General features: G+C 38.2%; 1 protein-coding gene across 1 annotated transcript in view; it reads right to left on the reverse strand.

Annotated features, from left to right (window-relative positions):
• Positions 1–15159, reverse strand: part of LOC138929155 (uncharacterized) — a 229375-nt gene that overhangs the window by 96629 nt on the left and 117587 nt on the right. The window lies entirely within an intron of this gene.

A 15159-nucleotide genomic window follows, 5' to 3' on the forward strand; every position in this document is an offset into this window, starting at 1 on the left:
CACCCCTGGCTTTATTCACCATGCACGAAATATGATCGATAAAGTCAAGTTTAGGATCCAGACGGACACCTAAATCATCAACTATATTTATTTTTTCCAAAGAGCAGCCGTTTAGCGTTTAAGTGCAGGCTTAGGAGTGTCGCCAGATGTAACCCTAAGAACATTAGATAGTTTATTTTTAAAAAGGACCTTTTGCGTCCTGCCATTTAAGGGGCCCATCCATAGTAGAACATGTTGGCCGAGCCGCTCGTCGAGCAAAAATTTCATTTGCCACCGACTAGTGCCAACATGCTTCCAAACATCATTTGCTCGGAAATCTTTGAAAGGTGAACATGGCAACGGACGACGCATATATCTTTTAAACCAAATAAGATAATAAAATAATTTAAACGCTATTTGACAGCAAATTGTTGTAAAATTTACATATTTATTGGAAAATGTGCCACGCCCACTCATTCCCTTTTTTATAGGTATCAAAGTGAAAAATTGGGTTTTTTTCAATGAAAACAATTTTTTAATAATATTTGTGGTGGCCTTGCATGAGGATCTCATCTATACCCTTTTTAGGGTTTAGCCGCTGCTCCTTGCTTAGCTCCCTGAACATTGTAGCCCACCCTGCAGGATAAATGTCAGCTTCGTCCCTTGGTTTCTTGGCGTTCATGTTGTCCAAATGAGCTACTGCCTTCTGCAAGAACTCGGATCCTTTTTGTGTGCCACAAAGATTGCTCATTTTGCAAGCAATAAATAAATTCTTGCATAAATGGTTTTGACATTTTACAGCTCCGGTGCTACGTGTTGTCGCTACAAACTTTTGCTTCAAGTGATGTTCGTGCCAACGTTGCCATCCATTGTCGAGCATGTTGTTGCGATAACAAGCTAGATAAAATGATTTCTATTTCGTTCGAGCGGCTCAGCCAACACGAAATTTGTACGCGAGCACTACCACTAACGATGAAAATTTCGTCGAGCTCAACATGCTCGGCTGTGGATGGGCCCCTTTAAATAACTTGAGATCCAATTAGGAAGATCAATCGAAAATCCCATTAAATCGAGTTTCCGAACAAGAAGAGAATGGTTAACAGAGTCAAATGCTTTACTGAAAACAGTATAGCTTACATCTGTCTGAAAGTATTTCGGTAGCCTAATAATACCATGTTGACATGGAGAAATAATTGACCTACACAGGTGCTGCAGATGAGGAGTAATAACATTTTCGAACAGTTTAGGAATGGCCGACAACTTAGAGATACCTCTGTAATTGTTGGCATCCAATTTGCTACCTTTTTTGTGGAGAGGAATAACAAATGATTCCTTCCAAATAAGGGGAATGTGGGAGGTTTCTAAGGATAAGGTAAATAATTTGAGAAGTGGATTGCACAGGGCTTCGGCACAATTCCTAAGCACACAGCCTGGTATTCCGTCGGGACCTGGTAAAAAAAAACTGGCTTAACACGATGAAGATATATAAAAAAAACTTTCGTTTAAGGTAGGACTGAAGATTTGGTTCGATTTGGGGATGATATAAGGATAAACCTGATTTGGGTCTATTAAGTTGGAGTAAGTGGTTTCAAAAAACTGAGCAAAAAGATCGGCTATTGCCTGATTATTATCTGCTGTTGAATTATCAAAAGAGAGCGAGGACGGATGAGTAATGGGTTTACAATTAGATTTAACAAAATTATAAAACTGTTTTGGGTCCTCAGAAAACTGGGACCTGCAACGAGTCAAATAATTATTGTAGCACTGCGCTTTATACACGGTAAAAGTGGATCGAGCTGATAAATAACTAGGTAGGACAATCGGAGAACCGGTACTATGATATTTAGCATACAGATTTGATTTTCTATTTTTGAGGCGGGTCAACTCTTTGGTAAACCAAGGAAGCTTGTTGATATAGACGGACAGTATAGCGGAACACATTCAATAAAAAATGAATTCATAGCACGATAAAAAATACCCACGGCTTCCGCAATGTGCATGTGTATAGATCGGACCAGTTGTAATCAATTATGAAATTATTCAGCCGTACGAAATCCGTCTTGCTAAAGCAGAAGACTTCTTGGGCTGGACAGTCAGATTTATTCCGTGAAACAGTCCCCATGTCGATAGTCACATCGAAAGTGGGATGATAGGGATCTTCGGGTTGCGTCAGGGGCACCACCCTAGCTAAACTAACTCTTTACGGATTTGAGACAAAACAAAGATCAAGCAAGCGCTCTAAGGAATTTCGTACATGGTTGACTTGGGACAGCGAAATGTCAAACAAGCCAGCAATAAAAGCATGATGTGTTGTGGTAAGAAGTGTATTAGTGGAATTATCTAGGGACCAAATAGCCCCTGGGATGTTAAAATCACCGAAAACTACTAAATGGGCCCTATCCGAATGTCTTTTGAAGACCAACTGAATAGCGGAAAGATGGTTCCAATAAATAGGAAGTTCCGACAATAGAGAAATGTAGGAATATGTAACGAAAATGGAACTACCATTAACTGATAGCTTCACGCAAAGGAATTCAACATCGTTGGATTCCTCGAAAGATATTAATTCGGACGTGAGAGTGGAGTCGACCGCTATAAGGACACCTCCCCCACGTCTGATAGGCCGATCTAGCCGGTATAAAAACTTCGGAGCTTATGTTTCAATGTAGACTAGGGAACAACCAAACGTGGCGGTATATCAAACCTATTTTTTCTGAAACATTTGGTACTGTAGTATTTACAGTTGCAACTCGAATCATTCGAATTAAGCGTCTCAGTTTTCTGAGTTCTCATTTCATTCCATTCGTTTCTCCTTCTCCATTCTTTGTGCGGCCAAGTCGTACGTAAGCGAGTCAACTCATTCAATTCAGTTGGGCATTTGCTTCAAATTCACTCAACTCATTTTGAGCTTTCTGAATTTGAATGTGATTTTTTTGCCACTCATGTAGATGTCTAATGGGAAGAAAGCAACAGAAAAAGAAAGTGGTGAAAAAATCTCTTGCATCAATTACACAGGTACACAGCCAAAAATATCCACGAACCATTTCAAGTTTTCCATGATATTTGGGTGCTCCTGAGTAAAATTCCCATACAAAATTATTTTCCATCACCTACAGGTTCCGCGTTATACCTAAGAATACAAAAAACCGATGTTTGCCGACATTTTGAATTAGGTGGCCTATATAATTGGACTTACCTTTATTATTTTCGGTAGGACCTACTCTCAATACATCACGGCACTACTAAAAAATAGTCCCAATCGTGAACCATTGCCCATGTCTTTGGAATTCGACGCCAAAGTTGAATCTCCCAAAATTTTCAACATTTCTGTGATATTTTTATTTTTATTTATTTTAAATATTCATTGAATCTATTGCTCATTGTATTCTTTAATTTCGGTTTAGAGCGTTTTCATGAGGACATTTTATTGGATTTATTAAACGAATAAAACCGTTTTTTTGGTTTTATTATCTACTCCTATTTGCTGTCAAATTTCAAATAAGTCAAGGCAACCTATAGAATGGGAGTAAAAAATCTAAATTTATATTATATATAAAAAGACAATAAATAATCGTACACTCCGAATTGGAATGTTGAAATTTTTACAATATACAAAATTCAAAACACTTATCCGGTTACATACCTATTAAAAGACTTAAATGGAAATCCCGTAAAAGGCGGATTCTATAAGGAAGAGCTTATATCTAGCACATATCTAGTTGAAAAGGTGAAAAGTTAAAAAGACAAGGCAAACGAGCACTCTTACGTTGATTAGGCTTCCCGAAAAGCGATTACAGCTGGATAAATACTTCTGAAATTTTGTAATGAAATAAACACACACAAAGGAGCAATTTTTTTGTTTTGTTTATTTCATTTTTTTATTTATTTCTATTTCTTTATTTTTTTTAACAATTTTCATTTTAGCTTATTACTAAATACATTAGATTTTATTTATTTATTTTATAATCTCAGCGCTAAGCATTTTGAATAAATTATTAAATTTAAAACTCAAATACAATGTTTTATTTACAAATTTGATTTTATATTTTATATCACAAATTCTGAATTTTCTAGTTTAGCTATTTTAATATAATGGCAAAGTAAATCTCGTTCATATTCGTCTAGCGCACTGTTTGTGTCTTCCAACTTTCTTTTTAGCTCTTCTCTCTTTTTTTTCACTCATCGTAAGAGTTTCATTATTTAAACCTCGTGATTTGGCTGCTAGAGTTGAGATACATCCCATAAGTTCCTCTTCTCTTGTTGAATAATGTTCTATTGCTTTTGTGGAAATCCCGTCTTCATGTATTTGTCTCTTATTATCCTTATTATCTAATGTTATTTTTATAATTTTATATGTATTAATAATATGATATTACTTTTTTGTTGTCCTGTGAACAAAAAATTTTTATAATTCCCGAATGTTATTTTCTCTAAAGCACAACGCTTCACGCCATTATTTTTTTTTAATCTTTTTCGGGCTCAAAGTACCCTAAGCGCTTCTTGTTACACTGTGGGAAATTATATTGCCTAGCCAATTTATCAGGGTATTCAGATGTATCGAATTTTAATGGAATATCATCTAGAATGTCCCTATATAAACCCTGTGTTTTAGTGGAATAGATAAATGAATCTGTATCCATATAGTCTAATTTCTGTGCATCTTAAAATTTTGGTTTCATATAAGAATAGTGAAAATCATCCATTTTCCATTTGGATAACTCAAACATTACAAACCCTAGTATGTTGGTTTATCACAAATGTTACGCAACCTATTCATTTGAATTACTTACATGTTTTCACTTAACATAGTTGCACTGTGAAAAGTTGATCGGTCTATTAGGTCGCTAGCACATAATCTCGGGCGCCCACCCTTTGGACCCACAGGTGGAGCTTCCCATTCTGTAACTAGTCGAATATCTTTGCGCTTTAAGCTATTTTCCATCGTCTTTCCGTAAATGCTGTTGTTTAAAAGCTTATACAAGTCTTTCTCGAAATTACTTTTAGCCATTGTCCTGTGTTCACTGTTATGGTGCATATGTTGTTTAAGCCAAGGTTTTTGCTTGAATTGAAGGGTACTCTGAATCGTTTTAAGTTCCAATCTATTCAGTAAGCTTTGCTGCAAAGTTTTGTAGTGAATTATGTATTTTGTTTTTATCACAAAGATCCGCTATTAAATTTGCAGTCTGGGAATTTGTTGAAGGGAGTCTATTTGCGGGACAGGAAGGCAGGTCATTATGTTGGTCGTGAATTGCATATGGGTAAATGTATCTCTAAATATATCTCCATCTCTAAAATGTATCTATACTCACCACTTTCAGAAATAGAATCAATAAAAAATTGTTATATTTCTGAAGGTTCCAAACATTTAAAACCGGCATAGGAGAGTGGTTCAGATTTACTCCTTCGTGGGAGACAAGTTTCCATCAGCTTGCGCTCAGAATCTGAATATGCATAGGGAAATTCTCCTTTCCTACAAAGCAAACTAAAAGCAGTGTTATTTGGAAATTGATTTCGAAGAACGTTGAAATACCCATTTAAAGTTCCTGCAAAGGTGTCTAGGCTGGAGGGTATGAAACGTATAGTATCTAAAAATCTAGTTTCTAACTTATTCTTTCCTACAGGAATACATTTCGAAATTTAAATATATATCCCCTTATTCAAATGGGTTATTTTAATTTCACCCTCAATCTCCCCGAGTTCTTTCACGAATAAGTGAGCGTAATATTTAGATATATTGTGAAAGAAAACGGGTATAAAATCTCCTGTCTTATATGATATTTCAGGTTGCACTCGCTATGTGCACCTCGAAATTAACCTGTAAAATGGCAGTTATCTCTCACTCTATCATTTCCTAAAACTCCCTTACGTATGTGGCAGTTAAGGGCATCATCAAAATCAAAATCATCCTGTGCACTCATTTGAAGGGGTACTATATAATTTCTATAATTCTCGTAAATAGCAGACAAATCGGACGTTAGACTACCCTGTAGTACTGCGCGCTAGTTCGTAGCTGGTGAAATAAGTGCTTACCAGCAGACCCCCACTACTTACCCATCGACCCCAAGCAATGGGATCTTTCATTTCCGTTTTTGTATGAAATGTCCGGAAATAGGGTCAATCGCCACCGTGTCGTTTACCCAGGAACTAGTGAAATAGTGCCCCATGGAATGGTCGGTAATGTAAGTACTTATATGGGACCCCATAGAATGGTTGGTAATGTATGTACTTACATGGGACCCCATGGAATGGTCGGTAATGTAAGTACTTACATGGGACCCCATGGAATGGTTGGTAATGTAAGTAGACAAAAAAAATCCGGGATAAAGTGATCAAAAAATCAATCCCAAGTGGGCATGATTTTCGAGGCTTAGGTCGGTTATTAAATTACTTATATTAAATGTATAAATCTTATTAAAAGCCACTTAAACTTACTTTTTTCCTAGTTTCCGGTCGGGATTCGAACCCATGCATGTCTCAGAAAATCACAGACCGTCTGCTTACCAACTGGGCCACTGAGTCAAATCAAAAGCTAACGTCGGGAACCCGACATATATTTTTGCTCTTTCCTTCAAATTGTATGTATTCGGAAATGAAAGATCCCATTGCTTGGGGTCGATGGGTAAGTAGTGGGGGTCTGCTGGTAAGCACTTATTTCACCAGCTACGAACTAGCGCGCAGTACTACAGGGTAGTCTAACGTCCGATTTGTCTGCTATTTACGAGAATTATAGAAATTATATAGTACCCCTTCAAATGAGTGCACAGGATGATTTTGATTTTGATGATGCCCTTAACTGCCACATACGTAAGGGAGTTTTAGGAAATGATAGAGTGAGAGATAACTGCCATTTTACAGGTTAATTTCGAGGTGCACATAGCGAGTGCAACCTGAAATATCATATAAGACAGGAGATTTTATACCCGTTTTCTTTCACAATATATCTAAATATTACGCTCACTTATTCGTGAAAGAACTCGGGGAGATTGAGGGTGAAATTAAAATAACCCATTTGAATAAGGGGATATATATTTAAATTTCGAAATGTATTCCTGTAGGAAAGAATAAGTTAGAAACTAGATTTTTAGATACTATACGTTTCATACCCTCCAGCCTAGACACCTTTGCAGGAACTTTAAATGGGTATTTCAACGTTCTTCGAAATCAATTTCCAAATAACACTGCTTTTAGTTTGCTTTGTAGGAAAGGAGAATTTCCCTATGCATATTCAGATTCTGAGCGCAAGCTGATGGAAACTTGTCTCCCACGAAGGAGTAAATCTGAACCACTCTCCTATGCCGGTTTTAAATGTTTGGAACCTTCAGAAATATAACAATTTTTTATTGATTCTATTTCTGAAAGTGGTGAGTATAGATACATTTTAGAGATGGAGATACATTTAGAGATACATTTACCCATATGCAATTCACGACCAACATAATGACCTGCCTTCCTGTCCCGCAAATAGACTCTTTTCAACAAATTCCCAGACTGCAAATTTAATAGCGGATCTTTGTGATAAAAACAAAATACATAATTCACTACAAAACTTTGCAGCAAAGCTTACTGAATAGATTGGAACTTAAAACGATTCAGAGTACCCTTCAATTCAAGCAAAAACCTTGGCTTAAACAACATATGCACCATAACAGTGAACACAGGACAATGGCTAAAAGTAATTTCGAGAAAGACTTGTATAAGCTTTTAAACAACAGCATTTACGGAAAGACGATGGAAAATAGCTTAAAGCGCAAAGATATTCGACTAGTTACAGAATGGGAAGCTCCACCTGTGGGTCCAAAGGGTGGGCGCCCGAGATTATGTGCTAGCGACCTAATAGACCGATCAACTTTTCACAGTGCAACTATGTTAAGTGAAAACATGTAAGTAATTCAAATGAATAGGTTGCGTAACATTTGTGATAAACCAACATACTTAGGTTTGTAATGTTTGAGTTATCCAAATGGAAAATGGATGATTTTCACTATTCTTATATGAAACCAAAATTTTAAGATGCACAGAAATTAGACTATATGGATACAGATTCATTTATCTATTCCACTAAAACACAGGGTTTATATAGGGACATTCTAGATGATATTCCATTAAAATTCGATACATCTGAATACCCTGATAAATTGGCTAGGCAATATAATTTCCCACAGTGTAACAAGAAGCGCTTAGGGTACTTTGAGCCCGAAAAAGATTAAAAAAAAATAATGGCGTGAAGCGTTGTGCTTTAGAGAAAATAACATTCGGGAATTATAAAAATTTTTTGTTCACAGGACAACAAAAAAGTAATATCATATTATTAATACATATAAAATTATAAAAATAACATTAGATAATAAGGATAATAAGAGACAAATACATGAAGACGGGATTTCCACAAAAGCAATAGAACATTATTCAACAAGAGAAGAGGAACTTATGGGATGTATCTCAACTCTAGCAGCCAAATCACGAGGTTTAAATAATGAAACTCTTACGATGAGTGAAAAAAAAAGAGAGAAGAGCTAAAAAGAAAGTTGGAAGACACAAACAGTGCGCTAGACGAATATGAACGAGATTTACTTTGCCATTATATTAAAATAGCTAAACTAGAAAATTCAGAATTTGTGATATAAAATATAAAATCAAATTTGTAAATAAAACATTGTATTTGAGTTTTAAATTTAATAATTTATTCAAAATGCTTAGCGCTGAGATTATAAAATAAATAAATAAAATCTAATGTATTTAGTAATAAGCTAAAATGAAAATTGTTAAAAAAAATAAAGAAATAGAAATAAATAAGAAAATGAAATAAACAAAACAAAAAAATTGCTCCTTTGTGTGTGTTTATTTCATTACAAAATTTCAGAAGTATTTATCCAGCTGTAATCGCTTTTCGGGAAGCCTAATCAACGTAAGAGTGCTCTTTTGCCTTGTCTTTTTAACTTTTCACCTTTTCAACTAGATATGTGCTAGATATAAGCTCTTCCTTATAGAATCCGCCTTTTACGGGATTTCCATTTAAGTCTTTTAATAGGTATGTAACCGGATAAGTGTTTTGAATTTTGTATATTGTAAAAATTTCAACATTCCAATTCGGAGTGTACGATTATTTATTGTCTTTTTATATATAATATAAATTTAGATTTTTTACTCCCATTCTATAGGTTGCCTTGACTTATTTGAAATTTGACAGCAAATAGGAGTAGATAATAAAACCAAAAAAACGGTTTTATTCGTTTAATAAATCCAATAAAATGTCCTCATGAAAACGCTCTAAACCGAAATTAAAGAATACAATGAGCAATAGATTCAATGAATATTTAAAATTAGTTCCTTATAAGATTTAATTCTCAGAATTGTTTTTTCATCACAGAAATGTTGAAAATTTTGGGAGATTCAACTTTGGCGTCGAATTCCAAAGACATGGGCAATGGTTCACGATTGGGACTATTTTTTAGTAGTGCCGTGATGTATTGAGAGTAGGTCCTACCGAAAATAATAAAGGTAAGTCCAATTATATAGGCCACATAATTCAAAATGTCGGCAAACATCGGTTTTTTGTATTCTTAGGTATAACGCGGAACCTGTAGGTGATGGAAAATAATTTTGTATGGGAATTTTACTCAGGAGCACCCAAATATCATGGAAAACTTGAAATGGTTCGTGGATATTTTTGGCTGTGTACCTGTGTAATTGATGCAAGAGATTTTTTCACCACTTTCTTTTTCTGTTGCTTTCTTCCCATTAGACATCTACATGAGTGGCAAAAAAATCACATTCAAATTCAGAAAGCTCAAAATGAGTTGAGTGAATTTGAAGCAAATGCCCAACTGAATTGAATGAGTTGACTCGCTTACGTACGACTTGGCCGCACAAAGAATGGAGAAGGAGAAACGAATGGAATGAAATGAGAACTCAGAAAACTGAGACGCTTAATTCGAATGATTCGAGTTGCAACTGTAAATACTACAGTACCAAATGTTTCAGAAAAAATAGGTTTGATATACCGCCACGTTTGGTTGTTCCCTAGTCTACATTGAAACATAAGCTCCGAAGTTTTTATACCGGCTAGATCGGCCTATCAGACGTGGGGGAGGTGTCCTTATAGCGGTCGACTCCACTCTCACGTCCGAATTAATAACTTTCGAGGAATCCAACGATGTTGAATTCCTTTGCGTGAAGCTATCAGTTAATGGTAGTTCCATTTTCGTTACATATTCCTACATTTCTCTATTGTCGGAACTTCCTATTTATTGGAACCATCTTTCCGCTATTCAGTTGGTCTTCAAAAGACATTCGGATAGGGCCCATTTAGTAGTTTTCGGTGATTTTAACATCCCAGGGGCTATTTGGTCCCTAGATAATTCCACTAATACACTTCTTACCACAACACATCATGCTTTTATTGCTGGCTTGTTTGACATTTCGCTGTCCCAAGTCAACCATGTACGAAATTCCTTAGAGCGCTTGCTTGATCTTTGTTTTGTCTCAAATCCGTAAAGAGTTAGTTTAGCTAGGGTGGTGCCCCTGACGCAACCCGAAGATCCCTATCATCCCACTTTCGATGTGACTATCGACATGGGGACTGTTTCACGGAATAAATCTGACTGTCCAGCCCAAGAAGTCTTCTGCTTTAGCAAGACGGATTTCGTACGGCTGAATAATTTCATAATTGATTACAACTGGTCCGATCTATACACATGCACATTGCGGAAGCCGTGGGTATTTTTTATCGTGCTATGAATTCATTTTTTATTGAATGTGTTCCTCTATACTGTCCGTCTATATCAACAAGCTTTCTTGGTTTACCAAAGAGTTGACCCGCCTCAAAAATAGAAAATCAAATCTGTATGCTAAATATCATCGTACCGGTTCTCCAATTGTCCTACCTAGTTATTTATCAGCTCGATCCACTTTTACCGTGTATAAAGCGCAGTGCTACAATAATTATTTGACTCGTTGCAGGTCCCAGTTTTCTGAGGACCCAAAACAGTTTTATAATTTTGTTAAATCTAATTGTAAACCCATTACTCATCCGTCCTCGCTCTCTTTTGATAATTCAACAGCAGATAATAATCAGGCAATAGCCGATCTTTTTGCTCAGTTTTTTGAAACCACTTACTCCAACTTAATAGACCCAAATCAGGTTTATCCTTATATCATCCCCAAATCGAACCAAATCTTCAGTCCTACCTTAAACGAAAGTTTTTTTTATATATCTTCATCGTGTTAAGCCAGTTTTTTTTTTACCAGGTCCCGACGGAATACCAGGCTGTGTGCTTAGGAATTGTGCCGAAGCCCTGTGCAATCCACTTCTCAAATTATTTACCTTATCCTTAGAAACCTCCCACATTCCCCTTATTTGGAAGGAATCATTTGTTATTCCTCTCCACAAAAAAGGTAGCAAATTGGATGCCAACAATTACAGAGGTATCTCTAAGTTGTCGGCCATTCCTAAACTGTTCGAAAATGTTATTACTCCTCATCTGCAGCACCTGTGTAGGTCAATTATTTCTCCATGTCAACATGGTATTATTAGGCTACCGAAATACTTTCAGACAGATGTCAACTAGATATGTGCTAGATATAAGCTCTTCCTTATAGAATCCGCCTTTTACGGGATTTCCATTTAAGTCTTTTAATAGGTATGTAACCGGATAAGTGTTTTGAATTTTGTATATTGTAAAAATTTCAACATTCCAATTCGGAGTGTACGATTATTTATTGTCTTTTTATATATAATATAAATTTAGATTTTTTACTCCCATTCTATAGGTTGCCTTGACTTATTTGAAATTTGACAGCAATGGTGAAAAGTAAATTCGGAACTCTAAACTACGTACTGTCAGCTAGGCCAAGCCCTACAGTGCGTATGACATACGGACACTAGTGCGTGAGACGTGTTTTTGAGCTGCAAAGTTCATTTATATGGTGCCACGCGTAACAAGCTCAAAATAATGAGCGGCGATCAAAAGAATGAGCGTAGAACCTCTGTAAACCAAAGAAACGGTGTTTTCTCTTATTTCTCAACTCGCGACATCGAAGCAGAAAAAACGTCTACCAAGCCCAACCCGGCTCTACTGACCGCCGACGGCACGAGAGCGCGCTCTTGCTCTCCCGCCCTACTTATTCCAGCTCCTACATCTTGGAGCTCCCAATGCCAAACCCCACCACCAGCGGCTTCGATGGAAGACGCACCAACAACAAGCAGAGCTGCAATTTCTGCAAACGCATCAAAAGCAACAGCAACAACTAAACCAACGACCAATATTGCGAAATCGGTGCCAACGGCCGCAGCGCAAAATACAATGGTAACAAAAACCGTGAGCTCCGATAAGCAACAAGCGGTTCCGGCCATACAGACTGGCATGGATCGCTACATCCAAATTAAGCGTAAGCTTAGCCCCCATAACACGGTTGGTAACAAGCCTAAGATCAACCGTGTCACCAAAAGCTACGACCCAAACAACACCAACAAATTTTCTCCGCTAGCAGCTGGTGAGAATAATGAAGCAGAGCTGGAGCAGGAGACTCAAAAACAGCCAAAGCCCCCACCTATATATATAAGGGAGAAAAGTTCAAACGCCCTGGTCAACAAAATTGTTGCGGTGGTCGGGGACGGAAACTTTCGTGTTGTTCCGATTATTAAAGGGAACATTTGCGAAACCAAAGTTCAAACCAAAACAGAAGAACACTTTCGAGCTGTGTCTAATTACCTGCAGGAAGCAAAAAAGAGCTTTTACACCTACCAACTAAAAAGCAGCAAGGGACTGCAAGTAGTGCTGAAAGGAATTGAACCAGATGTCGCCCCCTCCGAGATACTAGAAGCCCTGAAAGGCAAGGGTTTCTTTGCCAAGAATGTTAGCAACATTATCAACAAAAACAAAAAGCCGCAACCTCTCTTCAAAGTCGAACTTGAGCCAGACAGCAAAGCCCTAAAGAAGAATGAAGTTCACCCGATCTACAAGTTGCAGTTCCTACTGCATCGAAGAATCACCGTGGAAGAACCTCACAAACGCAACGGTCCTGTGCAATGCACAAATTGCCAGGAGTATGGTCATACTAGGACATACTGCACCCTTCGGTCAGTCTGCGTAGTCTGTGGAGACTTCCACAACTCCGCACACTGCCCTGCGAACAAAGAAGACCCCAACACGAAAAAATGTGGAAACTGCGGAGGAAACCATACAGCTAACTACAGAGGCTGTATGGTCTACAAGGAGCTGAAGAGTCGCATGCGAAGAGCGACAGCTACACGCCAACAAAATACACAAAATGTGTATTTTAATTCAAAAACTACTCCAGATGTATTTTTTGCCAAAGCAGCCAGATCTTCTTTTGGTCCGCTAAATGCCCCCACGGGTATCTCCTACGCCGAAGCTCTAAGGACAGGTATGCAAAATCCACTCCCCTCAAACTCAGTAAATGCTCAGCAGGCCCCAGAGCAGCCACAAAACAACATGGAATCCATGATGGTGACCATGCAACAAAGCATGATGGAACTCATGTCATTTATGAAAACGACCATGCAAACGCTCGTCCAGAATCAGAATATGGTGATACAGCTGCTCGTAGCACAACAGTCAAAATAATCAATGTCCAATCTACGTATATCCACGTGGAATGCCAACGGCGTCTCACGGCATAAACTTGAACTAACACAATTTCTAAACGAAAACCACATTGACGCCATGCTACTGGTTGAAACGCACCTCACAAGCAGATACAACTTTCATATAAGAGGTTATACCTTCTACCGCACAGATCATCCAGATGGTAAAGCCCACGGCGGGACCGGCATCCTTATCAGAGAACGCATCAAACACCACTTCCACCAAAGGTTTGCAACAAATTACTTGCAAGCTACGTCCATTAAAGTGCAGTCAGGTAACGGCAACCTTTGCATTGCTGCTGTCTACTGCCCACCTCGCTTTACAATCTCTGAAGGCCAATTTATGGACTTTTACAACTCTCTTGGAGATCGTTTCATAGCTGCAGGAGATTACAACGCCAAGCACACGCATTGGGGATCCCGCCTCGTGACCCCCAAGGGAAGACAACTGTATAACGCTCTCATCAATGTGAGAAATAAACTGGACTACGTTTCCCCTGGTAGCCCCACCTATTGGCCAGCAGACCCCAGAAAGATACCTGATCTAATTGACTTTGCGGTGACAAAAAACATCCCACGCAATCTAATAAACGCCAAGGCCCTTCCGGACCTTTCTTCAGATCACTCGCCGCTATTGATAACCCTCCTTCAAAGCCCAGAAACTACGGATCGCTCTCACAGGTTGACGTCGCACAGAACAAATTGGATGAAATACAAAAAGTATGTGAGTTCCCACATAGAGCTAGCCCCCCAGCTCAATACTGAAGCCGACATCGACTCCACCACCTCCGCTCTGGAAGAGGTACTTGTGACTGCAGCCAGGATCTCAACACCACAACAGAAGGATGTGCAAAAAATCAAATTTAAAACGAACCTGCAGATTGAACAGCTTATCCAAGAAAAGAGGCGTCTGCGACGGGCGTGGCAAAACAATAGATCGCCATGCTCAAAGCAACGTCTAAATGAAGCCACACGCAAACTAAGCCGGGCCCTGAAGCAAGATGCCGAAAAAGCACAATTAAGATATATTGAAAAACTCTCGCCAACCAGCACAAAGCATCCCTTATGGAGAGCTCACCCAAACTTAAGCTCTCCGACTGAAACCATTACCCCGATTAGAAAATCATCTGGTTGTTGGGCCCGCAGCGACAAAGACAGAGCCGAAACTTTTGCCTCACACCTCCAGGGCGTTTTCCAGCCGAACCCTGCAGCACATCCATTTGAACTACCGCAAAACCAAACTGAAACGGAATCTACTCCAGCTTCATTTCGTCTGGACGAGATCATGAAGGTCATCAGGGAACTGAAGCCGAAAAAGGCCCCGGCGATGACCTAATAACTCAAAAAATAATAATTGAACTTCCGAATTGTGCTATTGAGGTCATCTGTAAAATCTTCAATGGGATCATAAGTCTCGGCCACTACCCAACTAAATGGAAAAAATCTATAATTATAATGATACCGAAGCCCGGAAAAGACCACACGATTCCATCATCCTACCGACCAATAAGTCTACTATCTTGCTTGTCCAAGTTATTTGAAAAATGCCTACTAAAGCGCATAATTCCTTATCT

Source organism: Drosophila kikkawai, chromosome X (genome assembly GCF_030179895.1).
Source record: "Drosophila kikkawai strain 14028-0561.14 chromosome X, DkikHiC1v2, whole genome shotgun sequence".
NCBI lineage: Eukaryota > Metazoa > Arthropoda > Insecta > Diptera > Drosophilidae > Drosophila > Drosophila kikkawai.